The sequence below is a fragment of the Leucopleurus acutus genome (assembly GCF_964270905.1).
Source record: "Leucopleurus acutus genome assembly, chromosome: 10".
Classification (NCBI taxonomy): Eukaryota; Metazoa; Chordata; class Mammalia; order Artiodactyla; family Delphinidae; genus Leucopleurus; species Leucopleurus acutus.
Genome location: NC_139153.1, coordinates 6,981,639 through 7,002,014, shown reverse-complemented (window position 1 = coordinate 7,002,014; position 20,376 = coordinate 6,981,639). Strand labels below are relative to the sequence as shown.

Sequence of the window (20,376 nt, the reverse complement as noted above, 5' to 3'; positions counted from 1 at the left end):
TCTCTGGCCTCTCCCAGGGCTCCGCCTTCAGGTACCTCCATCGGCACCGGCCCCTTACCCCACCCCGCCCCGCCACCCCCCACCATCAGCTTGGCCCTTGGGGGCACCCCTTCCCTCCCTTCCCCTTGGGTCAGGGTGCCCCACCCCTCCATTCCCAACACACCTGGAACCTGTATCTGTGTGGAGTGGGTACATGAGAGACCTAGCTTTGAGGGGAGGGGCTGGCTGGACCAATCCTAGGGTGTTTAGCCTGAGGGCACTCAGACCCCAAGAAAAATGGGGCTAGTGCAGGAGCACCTGTGGGCCCCCAGCCTCCAGCCTGGCCTGGCCTAGAGCCTAGAGAAGGCCAGGACAGAGGCCCTGCGGAGGAGAAAGGTGAACGCCCCAGGCACACACTGAAAGCGCTTCCCCAAGGCAGGCTTCCCCTCCTTGGCACAGGCCGCGGGTCGCTGAAAAGCCTAGGGCCACCAGGAGGCCGGGCCACCTGACTCCCAGTGCCTCGGTCTGCTCCACGCCATCAATTAATCATGCCCACTTGCTTATTTATTTATTGTCTTTATAAAAAGCCAAATGCACTGCTCTGCTCGCAGGAAGGGAGAAGATGGGCCCCCATGAGGTGGGGGGGCAGGGAGGGCCGGACCATGGTAACGCCCCATCCCCAGGCCTTGGTTTGTTGAAAGAGGAGCTAGAGTGTGGGGGAGACCCTGCGCTCTAGGTGTCTGGAAAGCCTGCTTCCTAGGAACAGCTGGGATCCTGCTACCATTCATGGGGCCAAAATTCATCACGGCCTGTGCTCTGAAGCCCTGGGATGGCGCAGAGGATATTCACTCTTGGGGGTTTAGGCATAGAGGGAAGAGGGGGCCTGGGAGGCCATGACCAAAAGGAAATCCAGCAGGTGTGAGAGGAGGTGTCTCCAGGCTCTTGGCTCAGAACGCTCCGTTCTCACTGCTCCACACTTGGCTTGGCAGGCGGCACTGCATCTCCTGCTGCAGCCCTCTGCTCTCCCCAGGTGCCCAGAGGACATCTCCCCACGGACGCCCCCCTTCCCCATCCCACTGAATGACACTGCAGGCCTCCAGATGACCAGCTCCAGGCTCTCCCATCACCAAGTCCTCACTGACGGAGCCTCCACAGTCCCTCAGGAATCTGTTGAAGGGCCCCAACACCTCTCTTCTGGATTCTCACAGTTGCCTCCTCTCTGCCTCCATCCAGCTCTCACACTAGCCTTCATGAAGCCAGACATGGATCACATCTGCTCCTGCTGTAAAACCTTCCATAGCTCCCTAGTGCCCTTGGAAGTCCCGTAGCCTCGGTCTGCCATTCCAGGTTTCCTGCTCTGGCCCCAGGTGCCCTTTCCACTCTGTTCCCACCTTGGTTTCCAACTCCCCTCCATGATGCACATTTGGCCCTATACCATGTCTCTTGTCTCTCTTCTGCTCCTGTGATGAAAATGCCTTTCTCCCTCTCTCAGTCAGTCCCTGTCCAGTCATAGTGTCAAGGCTCAGCTTTAGTTACTATTTCTTTTATGAAACCTTCAGAAACCAGCAGACAAGTTGAAAGCCAAAAGGAATGGGTGCGAAAAGCTGCAAAAGGTGGGGCAACTCAGCGTAAAAGTAAACGACACCACAGAAGTCCTAGTGACAAAACTCACCAGCTGGGTGACCTTGGGCATGCCCTCAACCTCTCTGAGCCTGTTAGTTTATTTAAAGGGTGATAATTCCATAGCCTCCTCCAAGGTAAACACGCAACACACGGTAGCTACTCTTGAGCACCTACTGTGTGCTAAGGCTCTAGGATTTGCAAGGATGACTTGGTAGGGATTTGAAGGACAGCAGAGAGAATGCCTGTAAGGACCAGGCAATACTGAGTGAGGTGGGCTAGTTCTGACTTACGGCTCTCTCCTCTGGAATCTACCAATAAGAAAAAGCAACAGTGCATGTGAGGTGACAAATAGCAGCTGACACTGGCTCTATTGGGGGAGGTAACAAGAAGTGGTGGGGACTGTGGCATCTGCCCTGTCAAACGGGTACAGCCGCTACTCAGCTCCATGCAACTGTTGGCCAAGCAGGGATGTGAGTCTAGACCACCATTTTTCTATTTTTTCAAGAGAAGCCGGACATCTGGATTTTTATGTGAATACTCTTGATCTGTAAATGTCATCAACAATTTATAAAAATTTAAAACTCTGAGAGGAGCAAACACTGTATAGCTGTGGCAGGTTTTTGGCCAGCAGGCCGGCAGCTTATGACCTCTGGATTAGCAGGAGAAAGATCAATGTCATCTATTTACACAGACACACACGCCCCTTCTCTCTCCGGCAGAATGTGGTCCTGTCCACCTAAGAGGCACAAGGGGTCATGGGAGTGGAGTGGACAGGATGGGGGGGTCAGGTGAGGCACTGGGCTTACTACTGCACATGGGAACCTAGACCAGCCCCCTCTCAGTTTCCTCATTTGAGAATGGTGGAGGGGGGAGGAACTGCTCGGCTGTGGCAAAGTTTATGTGAAGTGACAAGTGTGTGAGAAGTGAGGACATGGGGGTTCCAGTGACAGCTCAGAAGAGCATCTGGTAGCGAGGGAGCTTCGGCGATCTGGATGCCCAGAAGTCCCACTCTACTAAAAATAGGCCCCTGACAGACCCTTGCAACTTGAAGACTTCTTGAGCGACAGAACTGGCAGCAGATAAAGAGGGAAATGGCCGCTTCCCTCCACCAGACCAGGAAGAAGAGGCAGGGAGGTGACCGGCGCTTGGCGAGCTGGTGGGCTCATCATCTCTGAGTTCACAAGAAGAGAAAGAAGTGTGGGTCCCCGGTGGCCTGTTAGAGGGGCAGGGCCAGAAGTGGCTGAGAGCTAAACTGGCCAGGATGGCGTGATCCCAGGACTACAAGAAAGCCCCTCAAAAGTGATTTTGATGGGATGGGATTAAAGCCAACTTTATTTTCCAGTCCCCCACAAGGACTGTGTCTTACTATTTTAGTCATAGTAAAAGTCATTCAATGCACACACACAAAATGATATTCCTACTAAGCAAGAAGGAGGGGACATCTAAATAAATTGATGAGCAAGGTCTTCATCAGGTAGAAGCCACCTTTAAAACTGCATCCTCTCAGACACATTTTTATCTCGCCTACCTGGAGAACTTGGTACCGGAATCTGTAAAGAGATTCCTGGGCTGACTCAGGTCCACAGTCGGAATCTCCAAGGAGAGGAGGCTGACGACCTCCTGCCCCACCCCCATCCTGTCCTCTAGAAGCTCTGGAGACTGAGCCGAGCAAATGTTTATTGAGCAGGGGAGAGGAAATGGCAAGCCGGATCCCTCCCATTAAGGGTCTCTAAATGCAGCTGGGAAAACCCAACTCCCCAAATACAAGGCAGCTTGATCAATACACTTGAGTCACAAAGTACCACCAACGGAGACTGAACGGGGATTTCCTCCGGGGAAGATAGGAGGGCAGAGAGAACATTCTGCGTATACCCGGTATAGTTCAGGCTCTGTGAGAATCTTTTACACTAACAATCTCCCATGTTTTATTTGTGCAGTTTTAAAACTTAAATGAGAAGGAAAAACACCCAGTGCTGAGGCAGCCAGGGGACGGATGATTGATTCTCAAGATAGCCAGTGAGGAAGACTTCGGAGGTGGAGTTTTACAGGGTTTTGAAGAGGACAGATGACAGAAACAATAGCTGAACTCTACTGTGTCGATTACTATTCTTAGTATTTTGAATATACTGATTTCATCCTCCCAACGAGTCTGTGAGGCAGGGGTTTGTTAGCAGACGCTACTGATGCGCCACCCTGCCCTCTGCCTGGCAGGTACACCCAGCCCCTTGCTCTCTGGGGTCTGGCTTCTCACACCTGCACCCTTCTCCGGAGGATATGGTCCTTGGCCGATGGGAACCACTAGGTAGCAACAGCCTCTATGGTGCAATTCACCCTCCAGGGCTCCCACAGGGATCAGGCTGAGGGTGGACTCGTCCTGAAACCGCATCTTTGCCAAGCACCTTTCCCTTCCCTGTCCTGCCCCACTCCTTCCCCTTCAGGTTTCTCCTGAGAGCACTCTTTCAGTAAATGCCATGCACAAGAATGCCCATCCCAGGCTTTGCTTCTGAGGAGCCAGACCTGAGTTCATTTTCCTATTCCCATTTTGCAGTTGAACAAGCGAGGGCACGGATCAGCTAAGGCAATGATCTAGAAAAAGGAAGAGCCAGGCCAGCTGCCTCTTCTCCAGTCCCAGAAGGATTTCTCCAAGGGGACGAGGGGCATGTCAAGGGCATGTCAGAGAGAGAGACGAGAGAGAGAGAGACGGGGCATGAGAATGTGGGGGTGAGGGGTCTGATGTGCCTGGAGCGTGGGTGTGTCAAGTGAGATGGGGAGGGAGGCAGGAAGGACAGGGGCTGTGCAGCCATAGGAGGGGTTTGGCCCCAGCTGAGGACTCATCCATTCAGTTATCTGGTGTGTGTGCACCAACGGTGAGCCAGGCCCTTGCACGATATGCAGGATTCAGAGATGAATGTGTATGAATCCTCTTCCTCAACAGGGGCTAGTGGAATGGGAAGGGGGTTAAGGAAAGGGGATAGACCCAAACCCAAATGCTCAGGAAAGCAAAATCGGGCAATTGTAGCTGGTTCTGTAGTTAGAGAAGGGAGGCACAGAGTGAGACAGAAGGAGGAAAGATAGAAATAAGGGAAATGTGTTCAACTCCACCTCTCCATGAAAGAAAATGATGCTTGGGCTGACCGTGAACCAGCATGGCAGGGAGGGACAAGTGTATTCTTCCGCAGGACTGTGTTTATCAAGATGAAATTCAACACAGACCAAGAGCCTGTTCCGTACTGTGGTTGTGAAGATGCACTCCTTCCAGTTCCCATCGGGGACTCTCCATCTGCCTCGGAAGACAGGGGTTGGATGCAGAACCCTGGGGATTCAGATTAGGCTTAATATACACCAGGGTGGCTGCTGGAAAAGCTAATGCAGTTGGAGGCAGGAAACCCCGTCGGGATGGGATCTGCAGCGCAAGCTGGGGAGGGAGAGGAGGGTGCTTAGGCCACACGTATGAACCATGACGTAGCAAAGGGACCAGAAGCGTCTGTAGGACTAGGGAGGGTAGGATAGGGCCCCCAGAGGTCAGACTGCAGCCCTGCCAGGATGACCTTCCACCAGAGCTACGATGAAGCCCCTCACAGAGTCAGAAGGTGCAGCAAGTAATCTCTGGGGCTTCCTCCGGCCTGGACCTAGGATGGGATCTAAACCAGACTTTGAAGGATATTAGGACCCCAAGAAGTGAGACCAAGAGGGTGTGGGTGAGGAGAGCTGCCAAGCCCGGGGGAGGGAGGAGGAAGGGCTTCTCTCCTATAAATATGTGGTCTTTAAATGTCATCTTTGGAGAAAATACAGCAACCTTTTGAGGGTGAGAGTCTGTGTGGCATCTGAAAAAGGTGCTGGTAGTGCCCCACTGCATTCCCCTGGCAAATGAGTGCCAGTCTTCGCAAGAAATTCTGTCTGACCGGGGGAGCATCAGCCCATCCGTGGGGCAAGGCAGACGGGCTAGAGAGTCATTCCTCCCAGGAGCAGCCCTCAGCTAGTGGCTGATGGGAGCTGGGGTGTGGGTGCTCCAGCTCCCCCGCCCACTGGGCAGGATAACTCTGAGCTTGCTGGTCTCTAGCAGCAACCAGACCACCTTGGTGGGAGTCAGCTCCAGCGGTCCCAAGGGGGACCGCTGCTTGATGATGACCCTTTGCTGGCCTCCTTCTCTTCCCTTCCCTGTCTCACTTCCCTCGTCCCTCCTGGTTTCCTGGAATCACCTCCCACATGAGCTACTTAAGCCTGAAGCCTGGTCTCAATGTCTGTTTGGGGGAACCCAAAGCAGGAGAGCATCACAGTTAAACTTAGGGGCTTTGCAGTCAGAGGACTCAGGTTCAAGCCCCAGCTCTGGCCTTCACCTGGACCAGGTACTTAACTTCTCCAAGCCTCCATCTCCTCATGGTTAAAATGAGGGTGGGGTAATAATTGTACCTGCCTCACAGATTTCACGTGATCATTCATTCATTCCACAAATATTCATTGAGTGCCTACCATGTAGCAGGCACTGTTCTACGCTCTAGGGACACAGCAGGGAACAAAACGAAATTTCTGAGCTCATGAAGTTTACCTTATTGAGGAAATCAGATACTAAATAAACATATAATACCAGGCAGTGATAAAAAGCCAAGGAAAAAATAAACCTGGATAGAGAATGATGGAGGTTATTTTAAATGTAAGTGAATTAAATGAGAGAGTTCACACAGTGTCAAGCATACTGTGAGGCACACAATAGCCATTCAATAAGTGTTTGCTAATAAAATCGTTACCACCATCCCCATCATCACCTTCTCTTCCCACCCACCCCTGCCGTTTGCTCATTGACTCAGATGAGAAATACGTATGGGTCCCTCCTCAGTGCCAGACCCTCTGCGAGGTGCCGGGGATACTTTGGTGAGCAAAACAAACATTATCTTGACTTTTGTGGACTCGTAGCCTAGTGGAGAAGAAGAATAACAAAAAACCCAAAATATCATTAGACATTTACATGCTAAAATCACTACTTTAAGGGAAAATAAAACACACTGCACTATGAGAGAAGGAACATGAACAGCATTGCAAAGGTCCTGGGGTAGGGTAGGAGAAGGACAAGAGTAAGAATCAGAAAGAAGTTAAGTGTGACTGGAGCAGAGAGAGCAAGAAGGATTGTGAGCAGGAAGAGGTAGGCAGGGGCCAGACCATTCCAAGCCATTCTCCCATTTATCGAATGCCAATCAATATGTCAGTCTCTGTTTTAAGCTCTTTGTATGTATTATCTCATTAAGACTCAAGCAACTCTTTGAGGTGAGTATTTTTACTATAAATCTTATACCCCCAAAACCCTGAAGCTCAGAAAGGCAAAATAACTTGTCAAGGTCGCCCAGTTAGTGGTGAAGTCAGAATTTGAACCCAGATCTCTCTGACTCCAGGGTCAAACTAGAATAACAATCTCCATCTTTATCTTAAAAGGCACAAGAACAGTGATTCAAGATAGTGCCATAGGGGGAAACTGGGTTTCAAAAGGTACGTAGAACCTCTATGATTTCTTGAAATTGCATGCAAATCTACAATTATTTCAAAATAAAGAGTTTAAGGAATTTTTTAAAAAAGCAATAGAGAGCCACTGAGAGTTCTTAAGCAATAAGGTGACCTGATCAAAACAGCATTTTGATAGGATTCCATTGGCTTCCCTGAGGACCAGAGGGGGAAGCAGAGGCACTGAAATGATCCAGGTGAGAGAGATGATGCTGCCCTGGATCTTGTGTGTGGGAAATACAGGGAATTAAGAGATGTTTGTGAGGTTTATGGTGCCTGGCCGTGGAGCTGGTTTGGTTGGGAGGGAGGTAGAGAGAGAAAACTGTGAGGTTGGTGGAAGATCAGTGACGTAGGCTCGGGCCGTAGTTCTCAGCCTGGAGTCTGACTTGCTGGGGACCTGGGGTGCTGTCACTTCCTTGGGGCTCAGTGTTGTCATGGGTAAAATGTGGGGGTGAGCTGCGCTAGACAGGCTCAAGGCCACCCCAGCTTGAGAAAAATGCCACACCGTGCTAACCTCTGCATCAGGAAAGGGACCTGGGGACCAAAAAAGCCCCCCAGTGCACACGCTGTCATATTGAACACCATGCCGTTGGTGTTTTCTATGTCTGTGCAGGTGCCCTGCTGGAAATTCAGCTCTCCCTGGGCAGATGGGGCATCACTGTGCCCCTGGCACCTGGTGCAGGGGCTCATGTGGAGGATAGGCTGCAAAACGTTTAACTAGGGGTGCACAGCCCTTACAGTGGCCTGATGTTTAAAAAGAGCGGATAGGCATGAACTGGCCCAGACTTAAGGAAGCATCTCTAGGCTCAACAGAAAAGGCTTTTTTCCATCGCACACTTTTCAGTGCAGGGTGGACTCCAGAAGCAGGGCAAAGTGCCCTCCTTGTCATGCTGACAGAAGAAAGAAAAACAGGATTCCAACCCCACTTTCACCACAAAGGGAGGGAACTTCCCACTGGATACAGAAGGGCTGGGTCCATGGGCCAAAGTCCGAAAGGAGAAAGGAAAGGCTAGCCCCCGGGAGCTCTTGAGTGTCCAGGGTCCAAAGAGGAGCATCCAGTCCTAAAAAGACACCCAAGTTCACTGCAGAGTCACCGACCCAGGTCCTGAGACATCTGGGAGGACTCTGGGAGAAATGCCAGAAGGCTGGAGACAGGGAAATTGTGTCTTGATTTTCAAACAAGGAAAAATATGATGTCCAGAAACTACAGCCCTGTATGCTCAAAGGCAATCACTGTGACAAGAGGGACGAATGTGGGTGTCAGTGGCCTGACCTGTGCCAGGCCCCATCCCAAGCACCTTGGGTGGGCAGTTATAGAAGACAAGGCCCTGTTTTTAAGGAGCTTGCAATCTGTCGGGGGTCAGAGACATACAGTACATTAAGATCAGAGGAGACGGGAGGTCCCATTTGTTTAAGGATATCTTGGAAAGCATCATGAGGAGGTGGATTTAAGTTGGATTTATACCGTAAAACCTCAGTCATTAAACCACTTTGACACTGGCAAATAAAGAGGCAGGTGTAACAACAGAACAGAATAGAAAGTCCAGGAATAGGCTCAAATCCATACAGGAAGCTGGTGTACGATAAAGGCAACATCTCGAATCAGTGGGGTTCAAATGGACTTATTAATAAATGGCGCTGGGACGAATGGGCAATCATTTGGGGAAAGATATGATTAGATCCATACCCTATACTGTATGCCAAATGGATCAAGAAGATTGAAATTCTAACTTAATAACAAAAACATGAACCCATAAAGTATCAATATAAAGCTTGGGCAAACTCCTTTAATACTTTGGAGTGGGTAAGGTCTTTCTATCATCCAAAATCCAAAAGTCAGAAAAGATAAAGAGTGTTGAATTTAACAAGATAAAAAGATCTTTCCCATTTTTATGTGGGGAAAAAATACATAAATGAAATTACAAGAGGCAAATGACAAATTGGGGGAAAAAAGTGTATCTTACATCATGGACAAAGGGTCGATTGCCACAATATATAAAGTGCTTCTAGAAATCAAGATGGAAAAGACCAGCAACGTAATAGAAATGGGCAAAGGACATGAATAGGCAATTCCCCCCCAAATAAACCCAAAGGGCTCTTAAACATATGAAAAGCTGTTCAACCTCCCTCATAAGAAAATTTTAATTTAAAACTGCACTGATAAACCATTCAAAAGTCTGACGCAAGCTGTAAGCAAAGGTTGGGGGAGCAAATACTCTCATACATTGCCAGTGGGAGGGCAAATCAGTACAACCCTCTGGAGAGAGGTTTGCACAATCTGTCAAAATGACAAATACAGCTACCCTTTGACCCAGCAATCCACTTGTAGAAATCTGTCCTACGGATACACCAGCCCACACAGGGAACATGTTACTTCTCTAGCATTGTCCAGAGTAGCAAAGGGCTGGAATGACCCCAAGTGTCTGTCAGCTGGAGCCATGGTAAATAACAATGAAACATCTACACAATGTAATAATCTGCAGCTACATAAAGAATGAGGAAGCTCTGTATACAGTCATTGGAAGAGAGTTCCAGGCTAAACTGTGAAATGAAAAGAGCAAGATACAAAACAGTCTGTATCAGTAAAGGTAGCACTCTTAAGAAAACATGGATTTGTTGAGATATAATTTGCTTACCATAAAGTTTATCTGTTTAAAGTGATGATTCAATGGCTTTTAGTATCTTTAAGAGTTGCACAACCATCGCCATAATCTAAACTTTATAACACTTTCATCAAAGTTCCAAAAGGAACTTTAGTACTCTGTATTTTGTATAAGAAAAGAGGAGAAACAAGAAAATGGACACGCAGGCACACATATGTACACACACCATACATATCTGCATGTGTTTGCATAATCCTAGAAGGATACACAAGACACGAACACAAGTGTGACTGGGCATTGTAGAGTTGTGTGATGTGGCTGGAACTGAGTGTGCACAGGAAGGGCTGGTGGGAAATGAACCAGGACAGGCTATTTGGGGCCAGATTGTTTAAGGCCTTAAGTACCAGGCTAACCAGCTTGGATTTTAGCTTATCAAAGCCCAGTGCTGTCCAACAGAACTTCTGGCGGTGAGGAAGCGTTCTGTATCTGTGCGTTCCAATACGGTAGCCTCACATGGCTCCTGTGCACTTGAGATGTGGCTCATGGGACTGAGGAAGTGCATTGAAAATTTTATTTCATGTTAGTTAACGTACATCTAAATGCCACCTGTGGCTAGGGGCTGCCACACTGGAGGGCACAGCTTAGACTGTGCGGAGCCGGGGAAGGTTCTGCAGGTGGGGAATAACACAGCCTGATTTTAGTTTGAGGGCATGTGTGAAGGATGGATTCCAGGGGAGCCGCTGGAGGTTGAAGACAGCTGAAGGGGAATGGCTACAGCAAGGTCATGCAGAGGGGAGAGAAACTGACCCTGACCTGAACCCAAAGCAGGGGCCCAGGGCTGGATAATAAGGGATGGGTTTGAGAAACTTCTAGAGGGGGATGTGGATAAGACAACAGATGGTGAGGGCGAGAGCAGAGTTGAAGATGACTCTGCAGTTCTAGCTTGAGTAGCTAAGGGGATGGGGAGAACAAGAATGGAGGGATCCTCGTGGGTGGAGTAGGTGTGGGTGGGGCCAGCAAGAAGCGCACACTGGGTCTCACAGCCTCAGAACAACCGAGGGCATCCACGTTTAGAATACAACCTCAATTCCCCACAGGGCAGAGGAAGCCACCAAGCTCTGGCCACCGCCCACCTCTCCGCACTCATCTCCCACTTCCCCAGCTTCAGCTCAGGCTGACCTCCTCTCTGTTTCCCAACACACCTAACTCCCTCCCACCACAGGGCCTTTGCACGCACTACTCCACTTATCTCAGGGCCTGGCACATAGTAGGGCTCAAAAAATACTTGGTGATGAATGAAGAAGGCAAAAGGAGGGAGGATAGAGAAAGCGTCTCGGCTCCAGCTTCCCCAAGAGAACTTTCCAGAGGCCTGGGGAGGAGTGCTGTGGCCAACACGGTGACCTGTCCTGAGGACTCAGGGGACAGGGTCCTGGTCTTCCCAGCCTCTTGTGGCCAACAGCAGTGACAATCTGGAAAATCAAGTCCACCCCCCGCGGCCCAAAGCCGCTGCTCCTTGCTGAAGAGGGCGGCACGCCATCAGAGTGAGAACTGCACTCCCATCAGAAAGAAGCCCCAAGGACGAGAGGCCAGCGTGAACACTGCATCTTCCAGTGGAAGTGTGGGGGATGAAAGAGAGATTCGGGGCTCTGACACCAGATCACCCTGGTTTGATTCCGGGCTCTGCCTCTGGCCAGCGTGGGAGCCTGATCCTCCGTTTTCTTAACTGAAAACTGGTGGTAATAATACCTGTTTTGCAGGGTGGTTGTTAGACGCGGATACAAAAGGCTTGACACATAGTGAAGCTGCAATAAATGTTATCTATCAGGAAGACTCCATGGCCTGTGAGACCTCAACCCCCTAATAAAAAAAAAAAGTCACAGACAGTCCAATGGGGGAGGCGTGAGCACATTCTGCCTAGAAATGACATGTCACAGTCAGAGAGATAATAATTAGAATAATGACAGTGATAAATGGCAATTATGTAGCACTTGTAGTGTGCCAGGCACTGTTTTAAGTGGTTTGCTTTTATCAACTCATTTAATCCTCACAAGATCCCATGTCACAGATGAGGAAACTGAAACATGGAGAGCTTGAGACACTTGCCAGGTTATAGCCTGTAAGCGGCATAATGGTCCTGTCTGTGAGCTCAGCCTAGACTCTCCTGGCTCTCACGAAACAGGGACTTCAGGAGTAGGACCCATCTCACCCCTGAACCAGACAACTGGGCCCTCATGGGCGTCAGACATCTGGTCAGTCCAGTTTGTTGGGCGAGAACCAGGTACCAGCCACGTGCTTGGAGCAGGAACGTGGGATCCGCTGATTCAGGGGGAGCCGAGGGCCCAGGCCTCAGAGTGGGAAGGCCTGCTTGGTGGGCAAGATGCCTCCCCTCCGAGCCTCCGTTTCCACACCTGCAGGCAGGGGAAATCGTGCTTACCTTGCAGGGCTGTTGTGAGCACAACATGGGCTTTTCCTGGTAACACACTGAGCATGCTCCGTATGTACCGAGTCCCTCCCCCTTAGGATAAAGCCAGGGTGATGGTATTGGGGTGTCAGGGGCAGGGTGGAGAGAGGAGGAGTTGGGGCGAGGCCTGGAACAGGGCCAGAGCCCAAGCTCTAGGAGGGGAGGGCTCGGGAAAGGGGCTGCCGCAGATGGTGAAATACCCCACCCCATCTCCCTTGGTTGGAGCCTGAGGCTAGGCCCCCTGGGGGAAAACCTTAGGAGGGGAAATGCAAAGTTTGCCAACACCTTGATTACAACCATATAAAATTATGTATAAATGTGAAGAACAAGAAGAAAAGATAGAGAACGAAAACAGTTTTGGGTTTTGTCTCGTTTTAATTATTTTCCTTTAATACTGTTCTGTCCTTTCAAGAAAAGCAAATCAGAAGAGAATGAGTCCTGATGGCCTCTGTCCTCTTGGCCTTCTTCCTGTACTTTCTACCCAAAACAGGCATCTTTCTGTTGACTGTGGACTCAGCAGTCTCCTGAGCTTGAGAGCTGCCAGGGACCAAATCCTGTATTTCTGTGGACTTGCATGATGGAATCTGAGACGTGAGCTACCGTGGGGGATGTGCGGGCTTCACTGCATCATTACCTGTCTGCTGAGCTCTTGGGAACTGGGCCCCATGCTGCTTGGAAGGAAATCCTCTCCTCCAGGTCCAGAGCTCACAGGCCCAAGCAAGACTGAGACCAGCCAGGACGGATAAAGTATGCTACCTTAGTCCAGGACGACCCAAGAGGTTTCTGGAAGGAGGAGAGCTGGAGTTCAGTCTTGGGTGAGAAGTAGGAGTTGCACAGGGCCGTGTGCACACGAACGAGTGGGTGGAAGGGTGCGCCAGGCAGCAGGAACAGCAGGAGGGGAGGGAGTGCGGTGCGTGGAGGCGACTCGAGCAACTCAGCGTTTGCAGGATGAAGTGGGAGCTTGTATAACGGGTGATGAAGCACCATTTCCCCTCAGGAGAGGCCTCAGAAGTCCCATGAGGATGGCTGGATTCCATCCCGAGGGTGTCAGGAGCGGTGGGTGGGCTTAAGCAGGCTACGACATGATCAGAGTGAGAGCGATGCATTTCTGGGAGAGTTTCTGCCACTCCACACCCCCTCCACACCCAGCACACATGTACACCGAGGCCACATGTGTGGCTGCAGGACCTAAGTCCCGTCCTCCGGGCTTCCACACTTCCCTGGCAATGGCTGCCACCTACGACCTGATGTAACACAACCTGAAAAGTCTTGATGTTCAAGGCTTCAGGTTCTGCGAACCACATCAACGACCTACTTTTTATACACTAAGTGAGAAATTTGATCAAACAGGTGCCCCTGTAGATTGTCCCAGGAAAGACGAACAGGGCAGAACTAGGGGGTGTAAGTCTAGGGCCAGGGAGGCAGATGTGGAGCCAGTAGGAAGGTGAACGTTCTTACAGTCAGAGCTGCCTGGTGACCTAATGGTCTTCCTTGAGTCACTCCGCAGAGCTGCCTAACAGAGCTGACTCCCCAGGCTTCCAGACAGGCCTGGGCAGGGCGGCTGTGGACCAAGGCTAACACCCACCAGAAGAGAGGATGTGATCGGGACTACGGACAGGGCTCCCCCAGATAAAAATGGATCATCCCTTCCCCGACTCCATTGCTCCATGTCTCCAAACTGTCGTTATTGTTTTCAGAACAGAGCCTCTTAAAGGTGTGTGCAGAGCAGATAAAGACCTGTCAACAAGTCTGAACGTACTTGTTTAAGGTAGTTTGTTGAAAAGCGAGGCCGCCCCTCTCTCTTTTTTTTTTTTTGTTTTGCTTCCTACTGTATATATTTATTATCCCCTCTGGCATTCAACTAGACCAAAAAAGAAGTTGATGGGGCAAAAAAATCCCTCTGCATAACAAGTTCTCCGTGGGGTGGAGGAAATGTTCCTTTCAATACAAACCCGGAGGGCATTCAGAGACAGTCCTCATTGCTCAAAGATGAGGCAAAATCTGAACGACTCTCCGGAGCGCCCAGTACATTGAGTCACATTTGTAAGGCACCTCCTTTCTTCACCTCTCATCGTGCAAGTAGCTGTTTTCCCCAGTCCTGGGCTTCCTTCCCGGACAACACGATGTGAAGCTGGCGGTACACGTAGTCCTCTGGCCGCTGCCCACCCCCATCTGGCCCTCTCCCCGTCTCTCCCGACCCATGTTCCCGAAGAGTCTCAGGTTTCATCCCTTCTTTGCCTTGAATCCCCGGGACCCTTGTGCCCACAGGACATCTGGACCAAGGTGGAGAGAGCACTGGGGTTGGAGTTAAGAAACACATCTGTGTTTGAGTCCTGGTTTTGCTCCTTGGTGGCCGTGTGACCTTGGACAAGTGGTCAACCACGCTGAGCCACAGTTTCCTCACCTGCCGAGTGGAGTTACTCATTTCTCCGTCCCTGCGGCGCTGGAGGAGGGTGTGAGGGAGGAGCCGCCAAAGCCTCGGAGGGTTCCAGGCACGCTCAGCTGCCCGGTGAGCCTGAGCTGGACCGTAAAGGGCCATCTGCGGGTGGAGTCTCGGCTGTGGTGCAGCAGTGGGGAGGCTCCTAATAGCCCAGGGGGCTCCCTCCGTTTGCCCACCCTCCTTCCGTTGACTGGGGGCTGTGCAACCAGCCCTGGCAGACGAACCACGGGGATATATGCATTTCTGGGCTGAAAGAGAGAAAAGCTGACGCCCTGCCCCCCTCCTCTTCCCTCTGCGCCACAGGACACTTGTGGGGCCACAGTGGAGATGACAGAACCACGAGGTCCCAGAGTCACCAGATGGGGAAGAGACTTTGCATGAGCAAGAAATACACCTTTTTAATATGAAGCCACTGAGACTTCAGAGGTTCTTCTGCTTCATTAATTAATATACCAGGTAAACCAAGCAACATTTATTGGGCAGTTATCGTACATGATACAGGCCAAGCATGGCGCCAGGTGCCGAGGTTACAGCAGTGATCAAAGGGTGTGTACACAGCAGAATCGTGCCTAACGCAGTGGCAGGGGAGATGGGGCCTGGGATGGGCGTGTGACCCAGTCTCAAACTGTCCTTGGATAATCCTAACTGTTGCAATGGTCTAGAAAGCAGAACTCCGTGTGGGTTACTCTTAGGTCCAGTCAAGTTTGCAAACCAGTGAGCCAGACTAGAGGGAGAAACAAAAGGGAAAGACCCTGAACGCAGGGGTCTGGTTGTTCCAAGGTTTTGAGGTGACAGTTGCAGCCCTGGAGGTGGCAAGGGTACCGTGTTCCTACCAGTCCGCACCTGTCAGCTCTGTCCTCATACAAAGACCTTCCAGGCATTGCTCGCTCTAATGGATGTTTCTGTGGGTAGAGCTAGGGTGAGCATCTAAATTAAATGAATAGAATGTAATTCCACACCACTGTCCCTGCCCTCAGAGGCTCACAGGATGGGGGGCGCCTACAGGCAAGATTCGGTGTATTTGGGATGTTTTCACGCAGTGCATTTTCCTCGTGGGGATGGGTGGGTAATCAGCCTTCACCACCGCAGCAGTGCCCTCATCTATCCAATGACCATTTTTCTGAACGCCTACTATGTGCTGGGCCTGTTGTGGGTACCAAGGGATGAAGACAGGAAGGGGAGCATCTTTGAGACCCAGAGGCTCTGCCCTGGGCTCAGGGACAAGCATGAGCTCAGAGCTAAATGACATCCCATTATGCCCCCTCTGTGGGCATGAGAGCATGTAGATGTAGATGGCCCCATGCCATTTTTACTCAGTGCACAGAGTCTACCACCAAACCCAGAAGTGGCCTGCCCTGTGCTTGCTTCCTAGTTCCCAAAGAGCTTTTCCATGGCGAGATTGATGTCTCCATTCTGCAAGCGGGAAGACAGAACTTGGAGAAGTCACACAACCAGTTGGACAGACTGTCAAAACCCAAGTCCACATCTCAGTTCCTAACCTAGGCTTCCTTCCAGTCCACCAAGAAGGAAACAAAACCACAAACCCACCTGAACAGAAGAGAGGACAGGCCCCACCTCCAACACTGCAGCGTCCTATTTACACGAAGGAGTGCCCAGCCCTAAATTTAGCAACGAGAACCACATTCTGGCCTCGGGCCTCCTGTTCCAAAGTGCTGAGGGGGACCGGACTTTTCCCCAAGCATCCCGGAGGCACTGGGACATACGGTACTATTTGCAGCCTGAATACATTAATCATTTAAAGGCCAAGATCCAATCTGGAGAGTGGCTGGGTGTCCACTCATCCACCCTCACAAAGCACACCCCAGATCGATGTTTGCCTCGAGCCAAAATCGGAAACGCAGCCTCGCCATGCAGGCCATTATGGGGAGCAGCTGAAAGCGGAAGGATTCAGAGATCACGGGCTCTGGACGGGGGCCAGCCCTCCGTGGTGACGCCCCACAACAGAGTCCAGCACAGGCAAAGCACCCGCATACCTCAGGCGCATTATCTTGGGCAATCCTCCCAGCAACCCCGAGACGGGTGAGTCGCACCAGCCCCACGTGCAGATGGGGACACTGAGGTTAAGAGAGGCTGAGTGATTCACGCGGCCACATAACTCGCCAGTGAAGCAGCCGCAACAAACAGGGCTGAGCTCCCCACTGGCTGCTCTGCCCGCAGAGCTACGCTCTGTCGTCTTCGGGTTGACCACAAAAGGGCCCATTAGGGACTTCCCTGGTGGCGCAGTGGTTAAGACTCGCACTCCCAGTGCGGGGGGCGGGGGGGGGGGGTTCTGTCCCTGGCCGGAAAAGTAGATCCCGTATGCGTGCCACGCCTGGGAGTTCACAAGCCACAACTGAGGAACCGGCGAGCCACAACTAAGACCCGGTGCAACCAAATAAATAAATATTAAAAAAAAAAGGGCCCAACATTGGTGCTCCCTGCACCTGCCCCGTCACCCTCACCCATGGGTCGGTCATCAGTTATAACATTGTGATGTGTCCTGCATCACGGGCGGAGCTGCCGAGGCACCGTACGTGTATCTGCGGACCAGTCAATCGCGGAGCCACGAGCTACTGGAGACGCGGGCCCACAGTGAGGTGGCCTCATCCTACCCTGCTCTTCCCAGCTTCCTCAGGTGAGCTGTGAAGCTCCAAGGGGCCAGGCTTTGAGAGAATGGTGGGCACCAGACTGAAAGGCGATTTGGGGCCAAATGTGGGGTCACCGGGGAGAGGCGCCAGTGGGCAGGCCGTGGGCAGCTGGGGTTTGGGAAGAGGGATGTGCTGGTTCTGACTGCGTCCTAGGGAGACCCCGCTGGCTGCACTGCAGGGGGCTGGGTCGAAAGGGACAAGCTGCAGGTGGCCGGAGGGAGGGAGGGAGGGGCAGCAAGAAGCTGGGGCACTCAGCCAGATGGTGTGGCCTGGAGGACGGAGGGTCAAACAGGCTGCACACAGGCGCTAGAGAAAGCACTTGACCACTGAAGGTCTGTATGTGTGGGGAAGGAGTGGGCAGAAGGAGTGGAATACCACGCCAACCTCGGTTCCAACAAAGGAGGAGGAGAAGCACATCCACTTATTCAACGCAGATTTACTGAGCAGCTATTCTGTGTCAGGCCCTGAGGTTAAGAATTTAGTCTAGAACAAGAAGACCCTTAGAGAGCAGTTGGTTCAAACCCAACATCATACAGGGAAACACGGGCTCAGAGAGGGACGGATGTTGATTCAAGCTCACACAGCAAAGGGAACAAACCGGAAGTCACTCAGCTCTCTGGATCCCCAGCCCAAAGCCCTCAATGCCACCCCAATGCATCCTTCTCAACACACTGTCTGGTGCCAGACAAGGATTTCTGAAGGCATTTCTGGGTCTTGGACCCAACCCAGTGGGCTCATTCTTTGCAGCTATCCTGTGTTTACACACAAGCTTACTGCCATCACTCTGCTTCTTGGGTACAAGACGGCTTTGCCCGGAGGTCCCAGACAATCACCTCCCCGACAAAGGATGCCAGCCTTGCTGGGTCCCTGTTCCAGCTCCTCACGGGAGTTTTCTGACCTACCTGCCCTCTGACTCTTCCATTCCTCCCTTGGAGTTGGGCTTCACACCATCTCCCCAAGCTCATTCCAATAACCTCCACAGGACTTTCTCTTGAGTAAATGACCTGGGGGAAAAAAGAGGAAAAGCTGGGCTATTTCACCATCCAGCAAGGTGAACTCAACCAAATTACCTCCTTCAGGCCACAAACAGGTTTCAGCACCTGTGTTTAATGAGGTCTCAGTTTTTGAGCCAGAGATCGTGCTCGGATGGCTAGGTACTTCAATGCACTGGGCCTCAGTTTCCTCATCTGTAAAATGAGCACGTCCTGCAGATCCCTGAGTGAGGGTTCAGCCTGGATCCTGGCACAGAGTCAGATCTCAGCAGATGCAGCCATCCCACGACATGCTGGGACCTCTGTGAGACACAGGCTGCCCGCCAAAAGGCTGGCTGTTTTGCTGGTTCGTGGTGTCATTTCCCACACATTAGCCTAAAAGTCATCCGGGGAGATTGTGAAAATCTACAACCTACGGACTGCTAGATCATCCTGCCCCCAGAGTCTGGGATGGGGTCTGGGAACCTGCGCTTTGCCAGCTCCTCCTGGGTGGCTGAGGATGCCAAAGGCCATGTCGTCAAAAGGCACAATGTAGGTCACTGCATCCTCAGGTGACCCCCCTGCAACGATGTGGCCTTTGAGAAGCAGATCGTGCCAGCCCGATTCCACATCCTTCCACGATGATGTGACAGGACAGCGAGCTGATGATGTAGGTGGCCTTTGGGACGTGTTCTTCATCTAGCGGGGAGGAAGGAATGAGAGAAGCCGGGACTTTCAGGGCCCTGCAGGTGAAGCACACCTGGGTGCTGGGACACTTCCTTGCTTGTCTCAGGGACAGTTGTGGCTGTGCCTCAATTCCCAGGCCCCACGGGACAGTCATTTCTGTTTAGCCCAGCTCCACTTTAGGACCCCCAGATATGTGCTTGGTTTACTCATCTGTCACTCACTCACTCAATCAACAAACACAACACGAGCCCCTCCTTGGTGCCTAACTTACATGTGTTTGATGCTGGACTTTATGGCAACAAAAACATCGTGACCATCCACTTCTCACTTCTCTGAATCATCTGTAAAAGGGCAAAACAATAACACATACTTTAGAGGGTTGCCGTGAGGATTCAGTGAGATAAGGCACGGGAAACGCTCAGGCCCCCTGAGCGCTTTCTGTAGTATGTGCTTCACACGTGCCATCTTATCTGTCCCCTGAACCCCCTCCACTCTCTATATCCCAGGAGCAATGAACTTTCCTCAGGGGCCCTGTTCTCTCTTGCCTCCAGGCCTTTGCAATGCTGTTCCCTCTGCCAGGAACACTCTTCCACTCTCCGAGCTCCCCTTCCACCTACATACACACTACCTGGCTAACCCGTCCTTGAGGTCTCTGATGTCACTTCTTCAAGGGAGCATTCCCTGACTGCTGCCCACCCACCCCCACTCGTTGAGGCCCTCCCCCCGCCATGCATTCCTACAGCACAGTCTTTCTCAACCTCGGCGGCACTTTTGACATTTGGTCTACACAATTCTTAGTTGTGGAGGCTGCCTGTGTATTATGGGATGTTTATCAGCATCCCCAGCCTCTATCCACAAATGCCAGTAGCACCCCCCAAGCTTTACAACCAAAAGCATCTGTAGACATTTCCAAATGTGCAGTGGGGGAAGCAAGACCCACTGGGTCAGCATCTTGTTCCTCCACCATGAACACACAGCCTGCAGGTCACTGCATGTTCAGCATCTGTCCTCCCTGAGAGACTAAGCTTCATGAGGGCAGGAGCTGGGATTGCCCTACCCGTCGATGAATCCTCAGCACAGAACTCACTTGCAGGCAAAGTACTGCCACTCAAGAAACACTTTTTGAATGGACAGATGGACAGAGAGATGGATGGATGAAGTGATTCACCCAAAGTCGCACTCCTAGCAGACGGCCCTGCTGGACTTTGAACCCATTCTCTGCTGGCGGGGCCCGCACTCTTTCTACTTTACTGTCTGGAGCTTTTTTTTTTTTTTTGGTGGTATGTGGGTCCCTCACCGCTGCAGCCTCTCCTGTTGCGGAGCACAGGCTCCGGACGTGCAGGCTCAGCGGCCATGGCTCACGGGCCCAGCCGCTCCGCGGCATGTGGGAGCTTCCCGGACTGGGGCACAAACCCGTGTCCCCTGCATCAGCAGGCGGACTCCCAACCACTGTGCCACCAGGGAAGCCCTGTCT

The 20,376-nt window shown here is 51.6% G+C and overlaps 1 protein-coding gene across 1 annotated transcript in view; it reads right to left on the bottom strand.

The window, feature by feature from the left end:
- The window catches only part of ATP2B2 (ATPase plasma membrane Ca2+ transporting 2), a 370,638-nt gene extending 351,392 nt beyond the window's left edge, over positions 1-19,246 (bottom strand). The window contains exons 1-2 of the mRNA XM_082848244.1: positions 19,174-19,246; positions 18,147-18,248 (exon numbers count right to left, since the gene is read on the bottom strand). The gene's annotated coding sequence lies outside the window, so the exon portion shown is untranslated. The remainder of the gene's footprint in view (positions 1-18,146; positions 18,249-19,173) is intronic.
- Between the last annotated feature and the right edge of the window lie 1,130 nt (positions 19,247-20,376).